Source organism: Dama dama, chromosome 31 (genome assembly GCF_033118175.1).
Source record: "Dama dama isolate Ldn47 chromosome 31, ASM3311817v1, whole genome shotgun sequence".
NCBI classification, from domain to species: domain Eukaryota; kingdom Metazoa; phylum Chordata; class Mammalia; order Artiodactyla; family Cervidae; genus Dama; species Dama dama.
In genome coordinates this window covers 39,927,938-39,951,399 of record NC_083711.1, presented here as the reverse complement: position 1 = coordinate 39,951,399, position 23,462 = coordinate 39,927,938, and positions in this window count along the sequence as shown.

Here is a 23,462-nt window from a genome sequence, read left to right as displayed (position 1 = left end):
GCAGGCAGATTCTTTACCAGTTGTCAAGCTGTTTTTTCTGTTTTGGTGATTTCTCTTTTCTCCACACATAGATTGTAAGGTTTTCCTATATCTTTGATCCTGCATTTCAACTACATTCATGTAGTTTGGATTTGTTTTTATTTTTTCTGCCTAGGATTTGTCCTTTTCAAGCTAAATATTTGTTTTTTTCAATTCTAGAAAACTCTCTAAGTATTATTTTCTACATACTTTTCTCTATTTTTCTTCTAGAACATCAGTAAAATGTACTTTGGAATTCTCCTATCTTCCAAGTGTCTCACTAGCTCTTTCACATATTCTTTCTTTTTTTGCTTCTTTTTTTTTATATGAAACTTTTAGTATTTTATTCATTTTCATAGTTTTACAGTATTAGTAAAAATAATGGCCATTATAAATAAGTATAAAATGGAAGTTGATGAAAAACTAACCCCAAGTCTTCCTTGACTCCCACCCTCCCACCAAAAAACTAGTTAGTATATGGCAAATATCCTTTTCACACATTATCTCTAGGCATATATTCACTTTGTAGTGGTGGATGGTTTAGTCGCTAAGTTGTGTCTGACTCGTGATTCCATGGACTGTAGCCTGCCAGGCTCCTCTGTCCATGGGGTTTTCCAGGCAAGATTACTGGTGGGTTGCCATTTCCTTCTCCAATTTTTTTTTTTTTTTTTTGCTTCTTTTCTGGATAGTTTTCTTAGTTTTATCTGCCAGTTCACTAATTCTCTCTCCAGTGATATAAAATAACTGCTCCTCTTAGGAATATAACAGGAACCTACTTAATAAGCAGGGTTCTTATATATTAATACAAGTTATACATAAAGACATTAATCATGTGATGCTTTACAAATTTTAAGAAACTATTGTGTTTCCTGTCCATTTTGTTTCTAAGATTTTTACTCTGTAATTTACAAAATGTAATTTAAAAATAAAAGCTATATTTACTTAAATTTCTCAGTATCTTCTTTCATTATCATTTTAAATGGTTATGAGAGTCAAGTTGGTCATCTCATTTTAAGATTTTTTTTATTGTATGTGTGATAGAATGTCAAGGCCTCAATAAAGACATTTAAGAGATCAAGAGAAATATGTTTAGTGACCATTTTCAGCTTTCTACCTCTTTAAATATTTTGATGGAGGGAGAAGAATTGTGTCAATATGGATATGAGATATGTAAAGAAATTGAAATGCTAGGCCTGGTGAATTATGTTAAGATTTGATTACTTGATTCAAAGAGTCACATGGAAACACTTAAGTTAGGCAAAACAATTGCGTATTGATATCTGGAAAGATCATTTAGAATTCATTGTGGAAAATAGGTGATAAAGTCTGATGACTAAAGGCCAGAAAAGTGATTTTATATAGAAAGTTTTACATTGGAAGTAATTACACAGATTTCATGATGGAATAGTTGTATGGATGATGGAAGAGTCAAGGTTCATGGCACAGATAACACAAGACAAGGGCCGAGTCTGGACAAGGAACATCCAGTCTTCAGCAGGTAAACATGGGCTGTCAGTGGGATAGCTGGGTGGGACGTCCAGTTATAGGTTTGAAGTTCAGGAGAAAGTTTTGTCCTAAGACAAAAAGCAGCAGGGACTGGTGAAACCCAGGAGCTAGTGGTATACAGAAAATTAAAAGTGTTTCAAGAAAGAGAGATTAATTAACACTATCTCAAGATGCAGAAAGTAAAGCAGATAAGATTGAGGGATGTGTAAGAGGCTACAACAAGAATATGTTGTGAAATCATTTTCAGGAAATAAAGAAATTATGGCACTTACGTTAAGTAGAATATTATGAAACTTGCAATATGTGACCTTCATGTATCAAGTTGGAAATATAGAAATATTGAAAGCAAAATAGTGGCATGTACAGTAAGGTGTTATTCATATGAATTGTTATAATATAAAATATGTAATTAATATTGCATGCTGTTATAAACACAGATATACACACACATATACATGGGAAGTTTAAAAAAAGACCAGTAGATTACACATGGCTTCAAGGTATTAGGTCTTTCTACAGAGAGGGTGACAGTAATCGGTGCATTCGGTATGACTTTTAACCACATTGGTAAAATTTTACTTACTTTAACCAAAAAAAGAAATATGATCTAAAGCAAAGAATGACAAAATAGAAGCACACCTTAACTCCTGATAAGGGAGACTTATTGTTTAAATTCTTTGTATGTTTGAAATATTTCTTAATTTTCTAAAACATTTAGACGTACTACATTTATGCAACATGCATAGATAAGAAATATAGTCAGATTTTAGTAGGGGTCAAGTTTTCTGGATATTTAAGAAACCCACACTTAATTGAGGGTGAGGAGTGAGCAATAGAAGCAGCAAATATTTGAGATTGTTTTAGAAATGGTTATATTAGCCAAAATTCAATTAATTCTCAAATATGAGGAGAATACAATTATACAATTTTCATTCAGCCACAATTTGTGGTAATCTTTACCAAACAAGCTGGCATATGTGGTTACAGTCATAGTTAATCTCAGCCTATTAAAAATACTTCAAATTGGAAAATGAGACACTGTGTATTAATTTGAGTCTTCTGCTTACTCTTTTTCTTTAACAATGATACTTAATTATGGACACACATTCCTTTGCCATTAATAATGTGCATAATGTGCTAGATGTATAATTTCTTTTTATAAAGAGGTTTGATCATTTAAATTCATGGAATAGTAAAAGCCTGAGTTTAAAAATAAATAGTACTGACTTACTGGAGAAATGTAAACTCTCATAGCATTTCTATTTTTACTTTAAATAGTTGAAGAAAAGAGTTATGTGTTTTTCCAAATAGAGATACCAAATACATTTTTCTTTAATTATCTATAGTGCATATATTAAACCTCCATTTCCTATTAGCTGTTTTAAAACCATCCTTAGTTGCCATAATCCAGTTTATTAAAAGTTTAAAAGAGTTGTCAAAAAAGAAAAAAATTTCTAAATATTTCCCAGATATGGAGATCATAGTCTTTGAGTTCACTGTCTCAGAAGAAAAACAGTAACATACTACCATCATAAGTTGGAGAAGGAAATGGCAACCTACTCCAGTATTCTTGCCTGGAGAATCCCATGGGCAGAGGAACCTGGCTAGCTACAGTCCATGGGGTCTCAAGAGTCGGACACAACTTAGTGACTAAACCACCGCCACCATAAATAAAAAGAACTTCCTTCAGAGAATTTAACCCTAAGAATTATTTGCATCAGCATACATGGGCCAATTTTAACAGCCAAGTTATGCCAGTATAAAGCCTGTAAATGATCCATGCTTATTTACATCAAGCTTTGATTACAGTTGTAATAGTTCTTTCTTAAGATAATAGCAGAACTGAAAATCTCACTCAGAGAACACATGCCTCTTGCATGGGACTGTCAGAATAATTTTAGATATCTTTTGATTTTGAATTCTGATCTCCCAGGGTTCAATCCTTGTCTGTTTTGAATCCTGGCGGACTATGATATTTGATATGTTCCAACGTTAAAATAATGAAGTCAAGTTCAAGGTCACCAATAGGCATCCTTACTTACAGAAAATAGTAACAGCTTGCTCTGACCAAGGAATAATCAAGTGAGACAAAACATTATTCTCATAACTTTTCTGTAAGTTGGAGCACAGCTTTATTAAGATTGTCTATATTTATTTCTGGAGAAGGAAATGACAACCCACTCCGGTAATCTTGCCTGGAAAATTCCACTGACAGAGGAGTCTGGTGGGCTACAGTTCATAGGGTCACAAAGAGTTGGACACGGCTGAGTACAAACACACACATATTTATCTCAGGCAGGCTTCTCAAATTTGAAACCGTTGTGTTTTTAATCAACTGTTCCCCATGTGATATTAATCTTTGAAAATCTTAAAACTGAGAAGGTCATGTTTTTCCCATCTGCTGTGAATCACCAGAGATCGGTTCCATCTTAGAAATTTCACTCTCCAACATGAACCCGCTTTCAGTGACACAGTCTCTATTTGGAAAACAGAATTAATTGCAAAACATCAATTTGTCTTGGATATTCATTATCTGTGTTTATTACTGTCCTAGAAAATTGTGTTATAATTTCCTTTTAATTATCTTCCTGAAGATACACCTCACTTCCTGATGACAAGTGGAAGACATCCAAATGACTATCAGCCTTAATTATGATATGTTACTTATTCAGAAGCTTTAGTAACTGTTCATGGTCACTGAATGTTTATTAACTCGTGTTTCAAATGGCAACATTTACCTAATCTGGCCCATAAAATATTATAGTATACAATATATATGTGAAATTCAATGAATTGATTTTGATGGCTTCATAAGATTATTTTGTTTTGGAAAAATATTTTACTATTGGCTTCTAATCTGTGTGAATAATTAATTTATACATAAAACATATATACATAGAGATATGGAAGGAATCAGGCTACAATGTTTCATTTATTATAGGAGATATTCTAAGGAAATAATTATATGATTCATTAAGAATGAGGTCCCCATAGGACCCTGAAGGCTTTTCTGTATGGAAGAAAAGAATTATTGAAGCATTGGTATGGGAAGAAGAAAAATGATATGATATTTAAAGAAAAAAATGTAAGAATTTCTCCTTTGATAAAGTAGAGATTCTGCATATGATTGCAGGTTCTGAGAGTAAGTGGAACATGTGGACACATATTTGAGATAGGCCAGAGGCCAACAGAGTTCTTTTTAAATATCCAACTGTATTATTCCATTGGCTTGAGTGTGTTATTACATGTGCTGTGATCAAAGAGAAGCCCAGACCGAACTGAAGCCACATCTGCAGGAGTCATAAGCAAGATTTAGTCATGCACATGAGGAAAGTGACATTTTATTATCACTTTCATGTACTAAATCGATTTATGGGGCAAGTACTCAAATGTTAGCTGTTACTATCCTTAGTGATGTGATTGAAAAGAAATTTCTGGAGCAAGTGCAGCTGTTGAATGCTTCCAGCAGGGGGAAGCAGACCTCTTCACACTGAGGGTGGCTGACAAGGGTGTCCATTTGCAACTGGAAAGTACCAGGGAGTTGGTTTGGAGGCATCCCAGGATCGTCTTTACCCATCGTTTTAGTCTTCCCTCTTCTGTAGGCATTTATTCCTTCAACTTGCATTTCTTTAGTTAAATCTGATGGAGGCGGTAAATATTTTAGTAACAGCATATGAATGTACATTATGTATTTTATACACTGATAAATTACTCCAGAGCAGTCTTGTCAAGTATCAGTTAAGGATATCTACTCCTATTGAGTTTGGAATCTAGAACCACAGACTACTTGGCAGGCATCCTCCAAATCTGAGCTTAGCCACAGACAAACTGGAAATGCAAACATAATATTGACACCCTCACAGCTATGCCACTCCAGCTCAACTGTGGCTATGTCCTTGACTTTGTCTTCTTCAGTCCAAGGAGAAACGTTGGCAAAGTTCACTTAATATTTATTTTTTCAGAAGTCTAAGCTCATGGTTAAGCTCACCCAGACCAGTGGGGCTGCTGGTATCCACTTGCCCTTGTTTTTCCAATTGTTGAAGTTTTCTCCAAAGTAAGGTGAGATTAGCCAGGATTGCTGGGTTTCTCCCAGAAACTCAATCTCATCATCTGACATGTCAACTTGGACATGACAGTGTACTTAGAATTCTGGATAAATAAATATTGTTGGCACCTTATGGGATCATGATGGACTCATGGCATATAACTCTAACCCTTGAATTTGTAGCTTTGGAGTTGCCCAGGTATTTTTCTGGGAATAATGTCTACCAAGAATTATTTATTCCATTATTATGGATAATGTTGTAATTGTTTAGTTTGCTTATTTATAATTTTGTTTGCTTATTTCTAATGTTAGTTTCATAATCTTATTTGGAAAGCAAACAAAAAATTAACAATAGGAACATTGGGGGTTGGACATGCTATCAATATGGAGTTTTAAGTTTTGTGTGTTTGTGTGTGTGAGTGTGTGGGGGGTGGTGGGGGAGGGAGAGAGGGGGGAATCTCTTTGGATACTATGAAATTCAAGATGTTTAAAGATTGCAACAATGGTTAGTGGCACCCAGAGGACCTAGGAGAGGTAGAATGTCCATGTCTGGCAGGGAAGTAGGCCAGAGAAACCCAAAAATGCAGAGATGCTTCAATACACACAGGGAATCACAGTGAAGTGGGCAGAGGCGGTTCCAGGTGGGAGATGCAGGGCCATTGTGGGTGTTTATTCCCGATATTGCCCAGCATCTGGCCTTTGTGTGTACTGCCCTGTGGCCTGTACAGTATAGGATCCCCTGGATTACGTATGGTAGTACTGGACACGGCAAGTAACAAAAAGCAACTCAAGAAAACCCTAAAAAAATTAGTTTTGAGGATTACATGGCTTCATGTGTGATAAGGGTCTGAAATATTTAGTTTGGGTAGTAAAAGAAAGGATGACCACAGAACACTAGAAATTTCAGAGTGGTGAGACAACTTTCTAGTTTTAAAAAAAGTCTCAATAAGAACCTATTTGCTCAGTCGTGCCAATTCTTTTGTGACCCCATGGACTGTGTCCGCCAGGTTCCCCGGTCCATGGGGTTTCCCAGGCAAAAATATTGGAGTGGGTAGCCCTTCCCTTTTCCAGGGGATCTTCCTGACCCAGGACTCAAACCCATGTCTCCTGCATTGGCAGGCAGGTTATTTACCACTGAGTCACCAGAGAATCCCAACTTTGCTCTTATCCTAGCAACTAAGTATTTTTCCCTGTATGCTTACCTTGTGATTTTGTATTCAGAAATGATCTATATTTCTCATTCCCTTAATGAAAAAATCTGTTAGTTTTACTTTTCCTGCTGTCTCTGGGTTTCTGTACTATATTTCTTTTACTGTTCCCTTGGAATAATTCTTATCTTTCCCTTATACCCTCATGGCTGAGGGTAGGTGGTGTACTCAATCCCATACTTTAATCACATTAAATATAGAAAATCTATTATCATGAAAATGCATAAAGAGATATATACTTTTAATATCCACTTATTATCACTTACCACTAGGAATGGCAGGAAAGTCACTCTTCCCTGAGTGGTTATCTCTTCAATGTAAATTTTACTCTCTTCCACATTAAATGGGCTTCTCTGGTAGCACAGTTGGTAAAGAATCCACCTGTGGGGGGAAAAAAAAAAGAATCCACCTGTGATGCAGGAGACTGCCTGCAATGCAGGTAGCTGGGGTCTAGAAGATCCCCAGGTCAGGAAGATCCCCTGGAGAAGGAAATGGCAGCCCATTCCAGTATTCTTGCCTGAGCAATTCTGTGGATAAAGGAGCCTGGCTGGCTACTGTCCATGGGGTCGCAAGAGTTGAACCTGACTTGGGGACTAAAACACCACTACCACATTATTAATAAATGATAAAAGCAGGGCTACTTTTTCCCCACTGATGGTAGTTTAAGAGTATTATGCTTCTGCTTCTCAAATAATATCTCAGTCTATGTGATGTGTTTGGAAAGGAGCTGGAAATGCCCAAATGTATGTAAAATGATTTGCATTTATGTAGTTGACAGGCTGTTTTACTAAGCTTTCTATGTTTTATTACCTAGAAAGGACAATCCATTAGCAGATTACGTTTTCCTGATACAATATGTGTTTCTGAATTTTTGAGCTCTTACTTAACCTTTAAGCGATTGCTGAGGCACCCTCTCCTCCATGAAGGCAAAAGATTGCTTCCTTCTTCAGTAAGTGGACTTCTGTGCTTATATATCCTCTCATGGCTAATAGCGTCTGTTTTGCAAATGTTTACTCTACCTCCATAAATAGCTTTTGAGCAGTGATCTGAGGTTCCTCATTACAACCACCAGCAAACAGCTGACAGGAAAAAGCTGGCAATAATGTTTTCTGAATTGGACTGAGCAGGAGGAAAGTTAAGGGAGAAGCAGTTAGGGAGCATTTCCTGGGTGCCGATCTTCTACTTCCACAGGTGGTTATCTTTTAAACTTTCCCACAATTCTCTACCAATTTTGTTAAGAGAGCAACGTCCATAATGACTCAGAGGGAGAAGAGTTGAAATTTGCCTTTCATTACCCAGCATATCTTGTGTCCTAGTATATTCCAAATGATTCCTCCACTGAAATCAATCAATATTTGTATCTCAGCTGACTAAGAGTAAATATCATTACAAGTAGACAAGAGAAATGGGTGGTAAAGGCATTTTAAAATTTATAAGAAAAGATTATGGCCACTTGTAAGAAAAGCAGATACTGGACATATTTACATAGATATTTTATTACTGGATTGAAAATTATAGAAGTGATTACTTAAAAAAAATACTCAGTAAATGATTCTCTTGTTTAGCTTAAAATATTTGGAATCACTATTAACACTGGTTGGTGAGAGGAAGGTTGTAAAATGTACTGCAGCTGGAGTTAACAATAGAAAAAATACATTATGACCTTCCCTAGATGAGGGCTTCTACTACCATTCCCTAGTACCCCAGTTTTTGAAGCTGTTTCAAAACCCCCATATTTTTTAAAAACCAGAGTGGATAATTATTATAGAATTTTAGATAGGTATGTGTGTATACACACATATATGTGTATGTATATATAAAACTATAGTTAAAATATTTAGAAAATCTAGCAATGCTGATGAAATGGAAGCTGGTTGTGTACAGAAGTAGATACTTGTCATTTATGGCTACTTAGACTTTTTGGAATAGTTTTGGTTTTTTTTTTCATATTTTGATTGTTCCTCATATTCTCATAGTTAATTACCCTTCCCAAGATGATAAAATAAAATGAAAGATGCATAACTTAGGTCTCACAAAACAGACATAAGCACACAAGAGTTGGAATTGAACTTGAGCTTCATGGGGCATTCGTGGGACTTGCTTCTTGCTGCTGGCATGGGTGGAGGCAGGAGCTGGGTATCTCTGCGCTCTGCAATAGCATTCTCTCTCCTAGCAGGCCGATTGTGCAATGATGTTTGGGAAATTATTTCTGGAATTTCACCTGTTAGTCTTCCTACAGTACTGTGAGGTTTTAAACAGCCTTTTATAAATTCATTGGCACTCAAATTAGATAGAATTGATTATTCTCTTGTCTGCAAATAGGGGACAGATGTCTTATTTTATCAAACTTTTTTTTCCTCTTCTGTTTTGGCCGTGCAGTGCGGCTTGAGGGATCTTATTTCCCTGACCAGGACAGAATCCGCACCCTCAGCAGTGAAATCTGAGTCCTAACCACTGGATTGCCAGGGAATTCCTTCATGTGTCTTATTCTAAAATATTGAATCTGATGCCTTCATATATCCAGAAACTTATACTTAGCTTCACTTACAGTGACTCTTTGAAAAACGTTTGTTGACGGTGATAACAGCATTTGCCAAAATATGATTTAGTGAGACTTATTGCTTAAAATTTGTGTTTACCTTTTTTATTTTTCTCTGTGAGAGTGTAAATACTCTGTACTTAAATACTGTAGTTATCTGTATTGTTAGTAAAAAGAAGATGCATGCATCATGAGGGATATTTTTAAATTCTAACTTGAAAACCTAACTTTGCCAAGAAATTTGGTTTCTGAAACCCCTGTAAGGATAAATATATATATAAGCCAAATCTTTCTTTTCTATATCTCTTTTGGAACTAGTTCAGAAACATTTCTGCAGCCAAATATATCTGTCAGTTTCTTCTCTATAAAAGGCAAAATTTATGGATTTCACCAAATCATTGCACAGTAAAAAGAAAGAAAATTGAGTAATATGAAGTATAAAAATATTCTTTTATCAATTCAGTGCTCCAAGTATTCTTTGTCTTCAGTCTTGTATATCTACATTAAAAAAAGATTTACTGTTTAAACTTTTCTATATTCTATAACATATAAGAATGAGAGATGATATGATAGAATCGATATTTAATTTAAAACATCACTCATCTTGCTTGAAATATTTCCTTTGCTGTTTTATTAGAATCATAAGGAGTTTAAGTCTCATCAGTTTAAAGCATGCTTGAAACATCCCCCTGACACATTCTCATCATTGATCCATGTTTGACCTTTTTAAATTATTCCTTCTTCATTTACTTTTATAATGGTATAATGAACATCTCTGATACTTTCTGGCTATAGTTTATATTTTTCATATTTGTACAATATGCACTCTTTGTAGAATACCAAGCTACTATGGGAGATGAAACCAAAACAGGAGGTCTAGCTTTAGTAAGTGACTTGGAGTCTTTTACAGGGAAAGGATTAACGGAATTAAAAGGAACACCATTAAAGAAAAATTTCTTATAAAAAATACTTGTCAGCATAGGAATTCTGATACAGTTATTGCTTTTGCAAATTAGAACTACTAGAAGGTTATTAAATTAGCTGATGAGTTTTTGGAAACCAAGGCTAAACTAAATTGTATAAGTCATGGATGCTCTACTCTTGTATTTTAGCATGATGTGCTTTTAATAGATGGCACATAAATTCAAGCCAACAGAAGAATGGTATTAATAGATGAATACACTGCTGCTCACTTCTCCCCAGGTATGCTGAAGGTACAGATCATTCTTTAGAAACTTTAACTGGTATAGCAGGTAGGGGAGCTAGAACAAGAACAAAACTATTAATAAATCTCCTTCAAACAAGTACATTATAAAGAATTCTTATGACCTCATACTTCCCTTCTAGGATTAAACATTGTGTTATAATTCTATAAATACATTGTCTATTCTTATTTTTGTATATGTCCTATCAAGTCATCCTTGTTGTATACAGATCACTGTGAGCTTTTCTTGAGCTAGAAGATTTTTTTATGATTGTTTTACAATATTGGTTTGATTTCTGTCATACGTCAACATGAATTAGCCATAGGTGTACATGTGTCCCCTCCCTCTGGAGTCTCCCTCCCACCTCCTGCCCATTCCCACCCCTCTAGATTATTTCAGAACACCAGTTTGAGTTTCCTGAGTCATACAGAGAATTCCCACTGGCTATCTATTTACAAACATGAATGTATATACATCCATGCCACTCTCTCTATTTATCTCTCACTTTGCCTCTTCTTCCCCACCCTTGTCCATAAGTCTGTTCTCTATGTCTGTGTTTCCATTGCTGCTCTGTGAACAGATTCTTCAGTACCATCTTTCTTGTTGTTGTGTCTGACTCTTTGCTACCCCATGGACTGCAGCACACCAGGCTTCCCAGTCCATCACCAACTCCCGGAGCTTGCTCAAACTCATGTCCGTTGAGTTGGTGATGCCATCTAACCATCTCATCCTCTGTCATCCCCTTCTCCTCCTGCCTTCATTCTTTCCTAGCATCAGAGTCTTTTCTAATGAGTTGATTTGGGACTTCAGCTTCAGCATCAGTCCTTCCAATGCATATTCAGGGTTGATTTCCTTTAGTATTGACTGATTTGATCTTCTTGCAGTCCAAGGGACTCCCAAGAGTCTTCTCCAACACCACAGTTCAGAAGCATCAGTTCTTCTTGCTCTGCCTTATTTATGGTCCAACTCTCACATCTACAGTATCCTCCTAGATTCCATGAAAGTGAAAGTTGCTCAGTCATGTTTGACTCTTTGCGACCCATGGATTGTAGCTTGTCAGGCTCCTCTGTCCATGGAATTCTCCAGGCAAGAATACTGGAGTGGGTAGCCATTTCCTTCTCCGGGTAATCTTCCCAATGCAGGGATCAAGCCCAGGTCTCCCACATTGCAGGCACATTCTTCTATATGTGTTACTATATGATATTTATTTTTCTCTTTTTATGGGGGATCTGATGAGGTTGGAGTGATGCTAGGTTTAGATGGTTTTAATATTTGGAGTGTTGTTTTTGGTGAAAATTGGGTGGTGAATTGTAGATAGGACAAGGAGCCAGCTTTGAGGGTTTTCATGGTAATAACCGAGACATACAGTAATGGCAAATGCTTTAAAAAAAGTGTATACATATGTGATGGTTTTCAAATGTGAATCAAAGGTAAACAAGCATCCTTTTTTATTTTTCTATTACATTCCTATCTTAGTCTTCTAGGACTGCCATAACAAAATTCCCCCAGATTGTATGGCTTAAACAATACAGAAATTTATTTTCTTCCAGTTTTAGAGGCTGGAAGTCCAAGATAAGGTGTCAGCAAGTCTGTTTTCTCCTGAGGCCCCTTTCTTGGCGTGGGGATGGTGCCTTCTTTTAACCTCCTCACTCAGCCTCTTTGTGTTCATGCGCCCTAGTGTCTCTTCTGGGTGCTTGTATTTTGTCTACTTATTAAGACATGAGAGATGGGGGTTCAGTTCCTGGGTAGGAAAGATCCCCTGGAGTAGGAAGTGGCAACCACTCCAGTATTCTTGCCTGGAAGATTCCATGTACAGAGGAACCTGGCAGGCTACAGTCCATGGGGTCACAAAGAGTCAGACACAGCTGAGTGGCTAAGCATGCACAGCCCAGCAAGATTGAGTTAGATCTTAAAATCAAGGCTAAATGGGCTGGTTTTAACTTACTGTGTTAAGGTCCTATCTCCAAAAATACATAGTCACACTCTGAGGTATTGGGGTTTGGACTTCACAGAATTTTAGAGGGACACAGTCAAGCCCATGATGATCCCCTTACTTGAAATATAATCATCACCCAGACATACTATGAAGAACTATATACCAAACAAATTATAAAACTTCCCTTTTCCTGAACAAGCCAATATTTTATTGCCTTGTCACAAAATATATTCTCTCTATTTTTCTCTGTCATAATTGTACTCATCCTTCAAGACTTCACTGCGTCTTCTGGGGACATTTTTAATCCATCTGGCTAGAAGTGATCTCTGCCCTTGGCCTCTATTTGATTTTTTTTTTTTTATCACACCCTATTAGTACTTTTATCAAATGAAATCTTCTATCAAAATTGAGGTGTACCTTATTTATTTTTTCATATTATACTTGATAGACCTCAGTCTTATTTGTTTTGAAATCCCTGCACTACATAGTGCAATGTCTTGTGTGTGGTGGATACTAAATATGCTTTGTTGAGTGTTTAAGACTTAATGATGTAAAAAGACTTGTTATATTTTTTACTCCATCTGTTAGCATTCTTCTAATATTTTCAACTTTATTCAAAGAGGGTTTAACACAAAAATCCTTCAAAACTTATGGTACAGTTTTAATGACTGCCTTGTTTAGCATATTTCATGCATCTTTGACATGACAGGTAGGCAGACAAAAACAGCAGCGAAGACAGAGGTTAACAAACTTAATCTAATGAAGCAGAAAAAAGGCTAATAGAGTTCTGCCAAGAGAACACACTGGTCCTAGCAAACACCCTCTTCCAACAAAACAAGAGAAGACTCTACACATGGACATCAGCAGTTGGTCAACACCGAAATCAGATTGATTATATTCTTTGCAGCCAAAGATGGAGAAGCTCTATATAGTCAGCAAAAACAAGACTTGGAGTTGACTGTGGCTTAGATCATGAACTCCTTACTGCCAGATTCAGACTTAAATTGAAGAAAGTGGGGAAAACCACTAGACCATTCAGGTATGACCATTCAAGTGGAAGTGAGAAATAGATTTAAGGAATTAGATCTGATCGACAGACTGCCTGATGAACTGTGGATGGAGGTTCATGACATTGTATAAGAGACAGAAATTAAGACCATCCCCAAGAAAAAGAAATGCAAAAATGCAAAATGGCTGTCTGAGGAGGCCTTACAAATAGCTGTGAAAAGAAGAGAGGCGAAAAGCAAAGGAGAAAAGGAAAGATATTCCCATTTGAATGCAGAGTTCCAAAGAATAGCAAGGAGAGATAAGAAAGCCTTCCCCACTGATCAATGCAAAGAAATAGAGGAAAACAACAGAATGGGAAAGACTAGAGATCTCTTCAAGAAAATTAGAGATACCAAGGGAACATTTCTTGCAAAGATGGGCTCAATAAAGGACAGAAATGGTAGGGATGTAACAGAAGCAGAAGATATTAAGAAGAGGTGGCAAGAATACACAGAAGAACTGTACAAAAAAGATCTTCACGACCCAGATAATCACGATAGTGTGATCATTCACACTCGCCTAGAGCCAGACATCCTGGAATGTGAAGTCAAGTGGGCCTTAAGGAACCATCATTATGAACAAAGCTAGTGGAGATGATGGAATTCCAGTTGAGTTATTTCAAATCCTAAAAGATGATGCTGTGAAAGTGCTGCACTCAATATGTCAGCAAATTTGGAAAACTCAGCAGTGGCCACAGGACTTGAAAAGTCAGTTTTCATTCCAATCCCAAAGAAAGGCAATGCCAAAGAATGCTCAAACAACCACACAATTGTACTCATTTCACATGCCAGTAAAGTAATGCTCAAAATTCTCCAAGCCAGGCTTCAGCAATAATGACCTGTGAACTTCCAGATGTTGAAGCTGATTTTAGAAAAGGCAGAGGAACCAGAGATCAAATTGCCAACATCTGCTGGATCATCAAAAAAGCAAGAGAGTTCCAGATAAACATCTGTTTCTGCTTTGTTGACTATGCCAAAGCCTTTGACTGTGTGGATCACAATAAACTGTGGAAAAATCCGAAGGAGATGGGAACACCAGACCACCTGACCTGACTCTTAAGAAACCTGTATGCAGGTCAGGAAGCAACAGTTAGAACTGGACATGGAACAACAGACTGGTTCCAAATAAGAAAGGAGTACATCAAGGCTGTATATTGTCACCCTGCTTATTTAACTTATATGCAGAGTAAATCATGAGAAATGCTGAGCTGGAGGAAGCAAAAGCTGGAATCAAGATTGCCGGGAGAAATATCAATAAACTCAGATATTCAGATGACACCACCTTTATGGCAGAAAGTGAAGAAGAACTAAAGAGCCTCTTGATGAAAGTGAAAGAGGAGAGTGAAAAAGTGGCTTAAAGTGGAACATTCAGAAAACTAAGACCATGGCATTCGGTCCCATCACTTCATGGCAAATAGATGGTGAAACAGTGGGAACAGTGTCAGACTTTATTTTTCTTGGCTCCAAAATCACTGCAGATGGTGATTGCTGCCATGAAATTAAAAGACAATTACTCCTTGGAAGGAAAGTTATGACCAACCTAGACAGCATATTAAAAAGCAGAGACATTGCTTTGCTAACAAAGGTCCATCTAGTCAAGGCTATGGTTTTTCAAGTGGTCATGTATGGATGAGAATTGGACTATAAAGAAAGCTGAGCGCCAAAGAATTGATGCTTTTGAACTGTGGTGTTGGAGAAGACTCTTGAGAGTCCCTTGGACTACAAGGAGATCCAACCAGTCCAACCTAAAGGAGATCAGTCCTGGGTGTTCATTGGTAGGACTGATGTTGAGGCTGAAACTCCAATACTTTGGCCTCCTGATGAGAAGAGCTGACTCATTTGAAAAGACCCTGATGCTGGGAGGAAAGATTGAGGGCAGGAGGAGAAGGGGATGACAGAGGATGAGACGGTTGGATGGCATCACCGACTCAATGAGCATGAGTTTGGATAGACTCCAGGTTTGATGATGGACAGGGAGGCCTGGGATGCTGTGGTTCATGGGGTTGCAAAGAGTTGGACATGACCGAGCAACTGAAATGAACTGAATCTAATCAGTTTATAGAGAACATAAATGATTATTTATTGGAAATAATGGCAATTTTCCTGTTTCAATGGCATCCTTAGAATGTGTAGAGAATACTATGGATGTGTAATATATGTAATATGGAGTAAACACACAAGGAAATGGAACATTTATCAAAAATCTACATTAGGAAGATAAAAGTGGTTGGTAAAATAGTGCAGGCCTTTATTTTCTATTTAGTAGAGACTAAGAATTTATAGTCAACCTTTAAACAGCTCAGATCATGGCATCCAGGCCCATCCTTCATGGCAAATAGAAGAGGAAAATAGTGGAAGTAGTGATAGATTTTCTTTCCCTGGGCTCAAAAAATCACTGTGGAGGGTGTCTGCAGCCATGAAATTAAAAGATGTTTGCTCTTTGGTAGGAAACCTATGATAAACCTAGAGAGTGTATTAAAAATCAAAGATATCTCTTTGCCAACAAAGGTCCATATAGTCAAAGCTATGGTTTTTCCAGTAGTCATGTACAGATGTGAGAGTTGGATCATTTGGAAGGCTGAGTGGTGAAGAATTGATGCTTTTGAACTGTGGTGTTGCAGAAGACTCTTTAGAGCCCCTTGGACTGCAAGGAGATCAAACCAGTCAATCCTATAGGAAATCAACCCTGAATATTCATTGGAAGGACTAATGATGAAGCTGAAGTTCCAGTACTTTGGCCAACTGCTGCAAAGAGGCAACTCATTGGAAAAGAACCTGATGCTAGGAAAGATTGAAGGCAAAAGAAGAAGAGGGTGGCAGAGGATGAGATAGATGGCATCGTCAACTCAATGGACATAAATTTGAGCAAACTCTGGAAGATAATGAAGGACAGGGAAGTCTGATGTGCCGCAGTCCATGGGGTTGCAAAGAGTCAGACATCACTTAGCAACTGAACAACAATAGCAACAACAACAATAGGAAGTTATAGACCAGGAACCACAAAAAATGTGCAGCATTCCTCTTATTTTTTTTTAGAATTTCCCATTTCCCTGTAGAGACTTATAGCAAAATCTTTAATTTGAAAAAAGTCTGTGTCTTTGGGAATAGCAATTAACAGAGTTGGAATGTGATGGAAACAGTACTTTGGAAAGTGCAACTGTTTCCCCAGCTATGTTTTACAGGAAATGAGAGGTCTAAGCTCTGGAGAAGTAAAATAAGATGTAAAATTTGGGGGCTCACTCTTTGATTCAGAGAAGATAAGAAGAGGGACTTCTGAAGTGATATACTCTGTGATGCCACATACGGGGTTCCCAGAGATGGGAGTTTTTGATTCTGCTTTGTTTTCCCTTATGGTGTGTAAAGGAAGGAGCTTTTCATATTTCCTAGTTTCTGACAACCCATCCAGGAGGCCAGTCTTTGAACTCCTACACATCCATTCCCACAGATTCTAAATTTATCTAGAGCACATTTTGTCTCTAAACTCTGAACAGATGGAGAAGGATGCTGTCTAAGAAAAGCAGAAGTAACAGAATTACATGCTGCTTTGAATGCTCTTCATTAAGATCATTTATTGTGTTAATGCTTGGACTGCATCCTTTTCCTCCAAGGATAAGTGACTGCTGGCTTAAGTGTGGCCAGAAGAGATGAGCAACACTATTACATTTTTTCCCTGGCCAGCAATAAAGTTAAAGATAAACATGGAAAGAGGATAGAAGGTTGGGGGAATGAAAGGTCTTTCCCTGAAAAGTCATATTCAGTAGTTTAGGTGGGGCAAAAAGTGATTTGGGAAAGTGCATATAGGAATCTATATATTTAAGCTCAGATCTTATAGAGCAGATGAGTGGGAAGAACATTACCAAAATCTTTCTTCTCTTTGAGTTCATAGTGATTAAAAAACAAAATTATACCAAAAACATAGGAGTAGGTGTAGAAATGATACATTGACCTTCATTGAAATAAGAAGAAAAGAAAAAATGACAAGGGATATTTGCAAGGAAATTCTAAGGAATATATCTAGGCTAGATCAGGATTTACTTCTGAAATTGAAACCTACAAGTGGTAAATTTAATGGCTGGTCAATTGTCTTGAATTCAAAGATAAATGTGGAAACTTATGAATGTGTTGTCATAAATGGATGGCTGTCATAAATTCTAAGTTCCCAGAATATCCTGCATGTCCCTTGAAATGCCATCTTAGTATTAGTGAATGTACTATACTGAATTAGTAGAAATTCAGGGTACATTTTTATTAATATTAAAATAAAGTATAACTTTTTCATAAAGTTATAAATAAAGTATAAATCTTGATTTTGTGTGTTTTGCACCTTGCATGGAAATGTTTGCAAATATGGGAGAAAACTAGTCATGGCCATTCCAGATCTGGTCTTAGATCAGTGAGTGCTTCTCCAACTTGAGTGTGATGCTAGTCACCTGGGGAATTTGGATAAAATCTTGTTTCTGATTCACTAAGTCTAGGATGGATTTCTGAATTTCTAATAAGTTCCCAGATGATGTTGTTACTGGTTGAAAAACCACACTTTAAAGAGCTGGGCCTCAGGTGACTAAAGATTCCCCCCACCCACACACTTGTATCAAATATTTTCCTAATGAGTTTCAACACAAAAATTTTAATCAATTATTTTTGGAGAACATTTGAAAAATTAAAAGTCCTTAAAGTTGTGACAGAGACAATATGTGAAATATGGTTTCTTTTTTTTTATTTATATAAATATGACCATGAGACATCAGAGAAGAAAAATCAGTAGACACCAGATACATATATGAACACAGTTTCATTTTGTATTTAAAATATGTAATTATTTTGATTTAATGTTAATCATTTAAGTTAGTCTCTCAGTCTTCCTCTCAGACATCCATTTGTTTGAGCATTTAGTAGAGTTCCTGCCATTTTGAGTACTCAATAAACATTTTCTAAATGAATGAATGAGAAAAAGAGTGATATACTTAGAAGTTTATTCTTCATGGCAATCATATATTATAAATAGTTCTTTAAATATTTGTAACCAATATGTTTATCTTCAGGAAGAGGACTTATCAACTCTTCATATTTTTCTATTTGCCTTATATCCATTTTATATACATTTACATGTATTTACACACCAGGTATTATGATTTGAGTAAAGGAATTATGTCCTATTCTTTGTCTCCAGGACTGCTTTAGAAACCATCATATAGAGATTCACTGGGACAAACAAGTCCCAAAAGTTTTAGGAGAAGCTGGTATCACTGTAACTAGTGATACCAGTCATATCATAACTAAGTTGTTATTTTTATGAAATAAATGTTGATTTTTTAATGAAAAAAAATTCCCACTCTGAAAAATGGGAGGTTTAATAAAGAGGGGCAAGGAGACATTAAAAGAAGATGGTGGCAAAAGTGTTGATAAGAGAGATCACAGAATATGAGAACAAATTACATGAGAAGAAATGATCTTAAGTGGTGAAGTATACTTTAAAATATTGCCTAGAGCCAGCCCGAATTCTTTTCCTTGTAAAAAAGCAAACATTTGAGCATGAATCTTCCTATCTTCTTTATCTCAAAATTAAATCTCTCTTGCCTTTGGATTCCAGAGAACACTCAGATTTTCTCTACCTCCTGAAACCCCTCACCAAGTGTGCTGATTAGTTTCAGTTCTGATGCTATGATGTGGGCTACATTTGTACCACATTGCTTATTATTAGTTGTCTCATCAGGAAAAATGTGTGGGTTAATATGATAATTTATGTGGTAAAAGAAAAAAAAAGACAGCTGATTACAAACCAGAAAACTTAGTTTTTGTTCTCAGCATTTCCATTCTTTCTGTGTGACCTTGTGGAAGGTATTTAATGTTTCTTGGTTTCAGAATGACAGTGGGTGGACTGCACCAGCCTCTCTGATTTTGAACTTTTAAGTTTCGATCTTGTGAAGTGTTTTTTGATAGTCTAATTTAAAGTAATTAAAATAAATATAGAATGCAAATCACAGACATTTGGTGTTGTCAGTTTCTGTTAAAAGATAGCTTTCATTTGATTTGAACATATACTTGACATAATCAACCTTATGTTTCAATGCAATGTCCTTGAAAACACTGAGTTTCTAATGAAATGGAAACTGACTCTGTATCATGTTTTTAGAATAAGTGTATTTTAAAGAACCGTGAAATTTATATACATGATGTATTTTTATTCTTGAGCTTCTGAAGTAAATACTAAGTCAGAGTTTAATTTTAGTGTATAAAGGTGTCAACATTTTCTATAATGGAAATATCTTGGACATAATTTTCAAAGTCTATGAGAAATTAATTCTCTCTTTATATCTATATACATACATCCATATGTGTGTATATATGTATGCATACACACACACACACACACACACACACACACACACACATTCTTTGTTTCAGTGAGAAGACTCAGACTGAAATCATGTAATTACTTGATTTTTCAGCATTAATATGTCAATGAATTGAGGCTAAATTCTAGTTCTCAGGTGGGAGGGAGATTCAAGAGGGAGGGGACAAATGCACACCTATGGTTAATTCATGTTGGTGTATGACAAATCAAACCAATATTGTAAACCAATCATTAACGAATTAAAAATAAATATAAAAAGAATATCCTTCTGAATATAAAAGCCAAAATAAATCCAATATAATTTTCAAATAGTGCTACGAACATGTTTTTTCCCACTTAGAAAAGGAAATACTACACACTCTGAAAAAATCCAAGAATATCAAATATGTTAAGCTAAGAGGCAAAAATTAACCCTTATTAGGATTGTCTTGAATTATCCCTGATGCTCCATGGTTCTGAAGAAGACAACCAAGAAGGAGTTATTCCTATAACTGTCTTTTGGCAATGATTATTACAATTTGTTCAGTGTGAAACTATCTCAAATGTTAGAAATAGGAATTACAAAAGATACACATAGCACAGTGTCAATTGAAGGAGTCATGATAAAACTGAATGACAAGATGCTTTAATGCACAATTATAATCTACAATATACACATGTTGTGGGAATAAAAGAAATCCTAGGTAATTTTAACTAGTTAATTATATGACATGAGTTATCACAACATATGTCTCTATATTAATTCAGCAATCATAAGTGTACAGGTTGTTTCAAGAGTCTCAACAAAAATTAACAGGAATTTGGTGAGATAATAGCACACATTATTTTTTCAAGGGCTACTTTAAAGACATGATGCTATACGTATCTCCTAAAACAGAGATGTTAGAAAGTCCCTCTGCAATTCAGGAGACCTGAGTTCGATCCCTGTGTCGAAAAGAACCCCTACAGAAGGGAATGGCAATTCACTCCAGTATACTTGCCTGGAGAATTCCATGGACAGAGGAACCTGGCAGGCTACAGTCCATGGGGTCACATAGAGTCAGACATGACTAAGCGACTAGCACTTTCACTTTCAAAACATGAGGAATAGCAGCTGTTAAAATTAACTACTAATCTAAAATATTAGAATATTTACAAAATTAATCAATATAATTAGTGATTTTTAAAAAAACATTTCACATTACATGTATCTTTTATAGCCAGACTCCTTCAAAATTTATGTAAGCTCAGTGTATAACTTCTAGTGGATTAGTTAGTTAGTCAAGTCGCTCAGTCGTGTCCGACTCTTTGCGACCCCGTGGACTGTAGCCCACCAGGCTTACCTGGGATTCTCCAGGCAAGAATACTGGAGTGGGTTGCCATTTCCTTCTCCAGGGGATCTTCCCAACCTAGGGATCAAACCCAGGTCTCCTGCATTGCAGGCAGACGCTTTAACCTCTGAGCCACCAGGGAAGCATTATTCTAAGTTATACAATTCAAAGAGTTTTCTCTAGTTCTCTGTGATCTCAGAACTCTATTAGGGCTTTCATTTTATTCACCAGTCTTTTTTTTTAAATATAAATTTATTTACTTTAATTGGAAGCTGATTACTTTACAATATTGTATTGGTTTTGCCATACATTGGCATGAATCCGCCACAGGTGCACATGTGTTCCCCATCCTGAACCCCCCTCCCACCTCCCTCCCCATCCCATCCCTCGGGGTCTTCCCAGTGCACCAGCCCTGAGCACCGTGTATCATGCATTGAACTTGGACTGGCGAGTAATTTCACGTATGATAATATACAGGTTTCAATGCCATTCTCCCAAACCATCCCACCCTCGCCCTCACCCACAGAGTCCAAAAGACTGTTCTGTACATCTGTGTCTCTTTTGCTGTCTCGCATACAGGGTTACCTTCTTTCTAAATTCCATATATATGCGTTAGTATACTGTATTGGTGTTTTTCCTTCTGGCTTACTTCACTCTGTATAATGGGCTCCAGTTTCATCCACGTCATTAGAACTGATTCAAATGTATTCTTTTTAATGGCTGAGTAATATTCCATGGTGTATATGTACCACAGCTTTCTTATCCATTCATCTGCTGATGGACATCTAGGCTGTTTCCATGTCCTGGCTATTATAAACAGTGCTGCAGTGAACATTGGGGTACACGTGTCTCTTTCAATTCTGGTTTCCTTGGTGGGTATGCCCAGAAGTGGGATTGCTGGGTCATATGGCAGTTCTATTTCCAGTTTTTTAAGGAATCTCCACACTGTTCTCCATAGTGGCTGTACTAGTTTGCATTCCCACCAACAGTGTTAGAGGGTTCCCTTTTCTCCACACCCTCTCCAGCATTTATTGCTTGTAGACTTTTGGATAGCAGCCATTCTGACTGACGTGAAATGGTACCTCATTGTGGTTTTGATTTACATTTCTCTCATAATGAGTGATGTTGAACATCTTTTCATGTGTTTGCTAGCCATTTGTATGTCTTCTTTGGAGAAATGTCTGTTTAGTTCTTTGGCCCGTTTTTTGATTGGGTCATTTATTTTTCTGGAATTGAGCTTCAGGAGTTGCTTGTATATTTTGGAGATTCTTTGTCAGTTGCTCCATTTGCTATTATTTTCTCCCATTCTGAAGGCTGTCCTTTCACCTTGCTTATAGTTTCCTTTGTTATGCAAAAGCTTTTAATTTTAATTAGGTCCTATTTGTTTATTTTTGCTTTTATTTCCAATATTCTGGGAGGTGGGTCATAAAGGATCCTTCTGTGATTTGTGTTGGGGAGTGTTTTGCCTCTGTTCTCCTCTAGGAGCTTTATAGTTTCTGGTCTTACATTTAGATCTTTAATCCATTTTGAGTTTATTTTTATGTATGGTGTTAGAAAGTGTTCTAGTTTCATTCTTTTACAAGTGGTTGACCAGTTTTCCCAGAACCACTTGTTAAAGAGATTGTCTTTTTGCCACTGTATATTCTTGCCTCCTTTGTCAAAGATAAGTTGTCCATAGGTGTGTGGATTTATCTCTGGGCTTGCTATTTTGTTCCACTAATCTATATTTCTGTCTTTGTGCCAGTACCATACTGTCTTGATGACTGTGGCTTTGTAGTAGAGCCTGAAGTCAGGCAGGTTGATTCTTCCAGTTCCATTCTTCTTTCTCAAGATTGCTTTGGCTATTCGAGGTTTTTTTGTATTTCCATACAAATTGTGAAATGATTTGTTCTAGTTCTGTGAAAAATACCGTTGGTAGCTTGATAGGGATTGCATTGAATCTATAGATTGCTTTGGATAGTATAGTCATTTTCACAATATTGATTCTTCTGATACATGAACACGGTATATTTCTCCATCTATTTGTGTCCTTTTGATTTCTTTCACCAGCGTTTTATGGTTTTCTATGTATAGGTCTTTTGTTTCTTTAAGTAGATATATTCCTAATTATTTTATTCTTTTCATAGCAATGGTGAATGGAATTGTTTCCTTAATTTCACTTTCTGTTTTCTCATTGTTAGTGTATAGGAATGCAAGGGATTTCTGTGTGTTGATTTTATATCCTGCAACTTTACTATATTGATTAGCTGTAGTAATTTTCTGGTGGAGTCTTTAGGGTTTTCCATGTAGAGGAT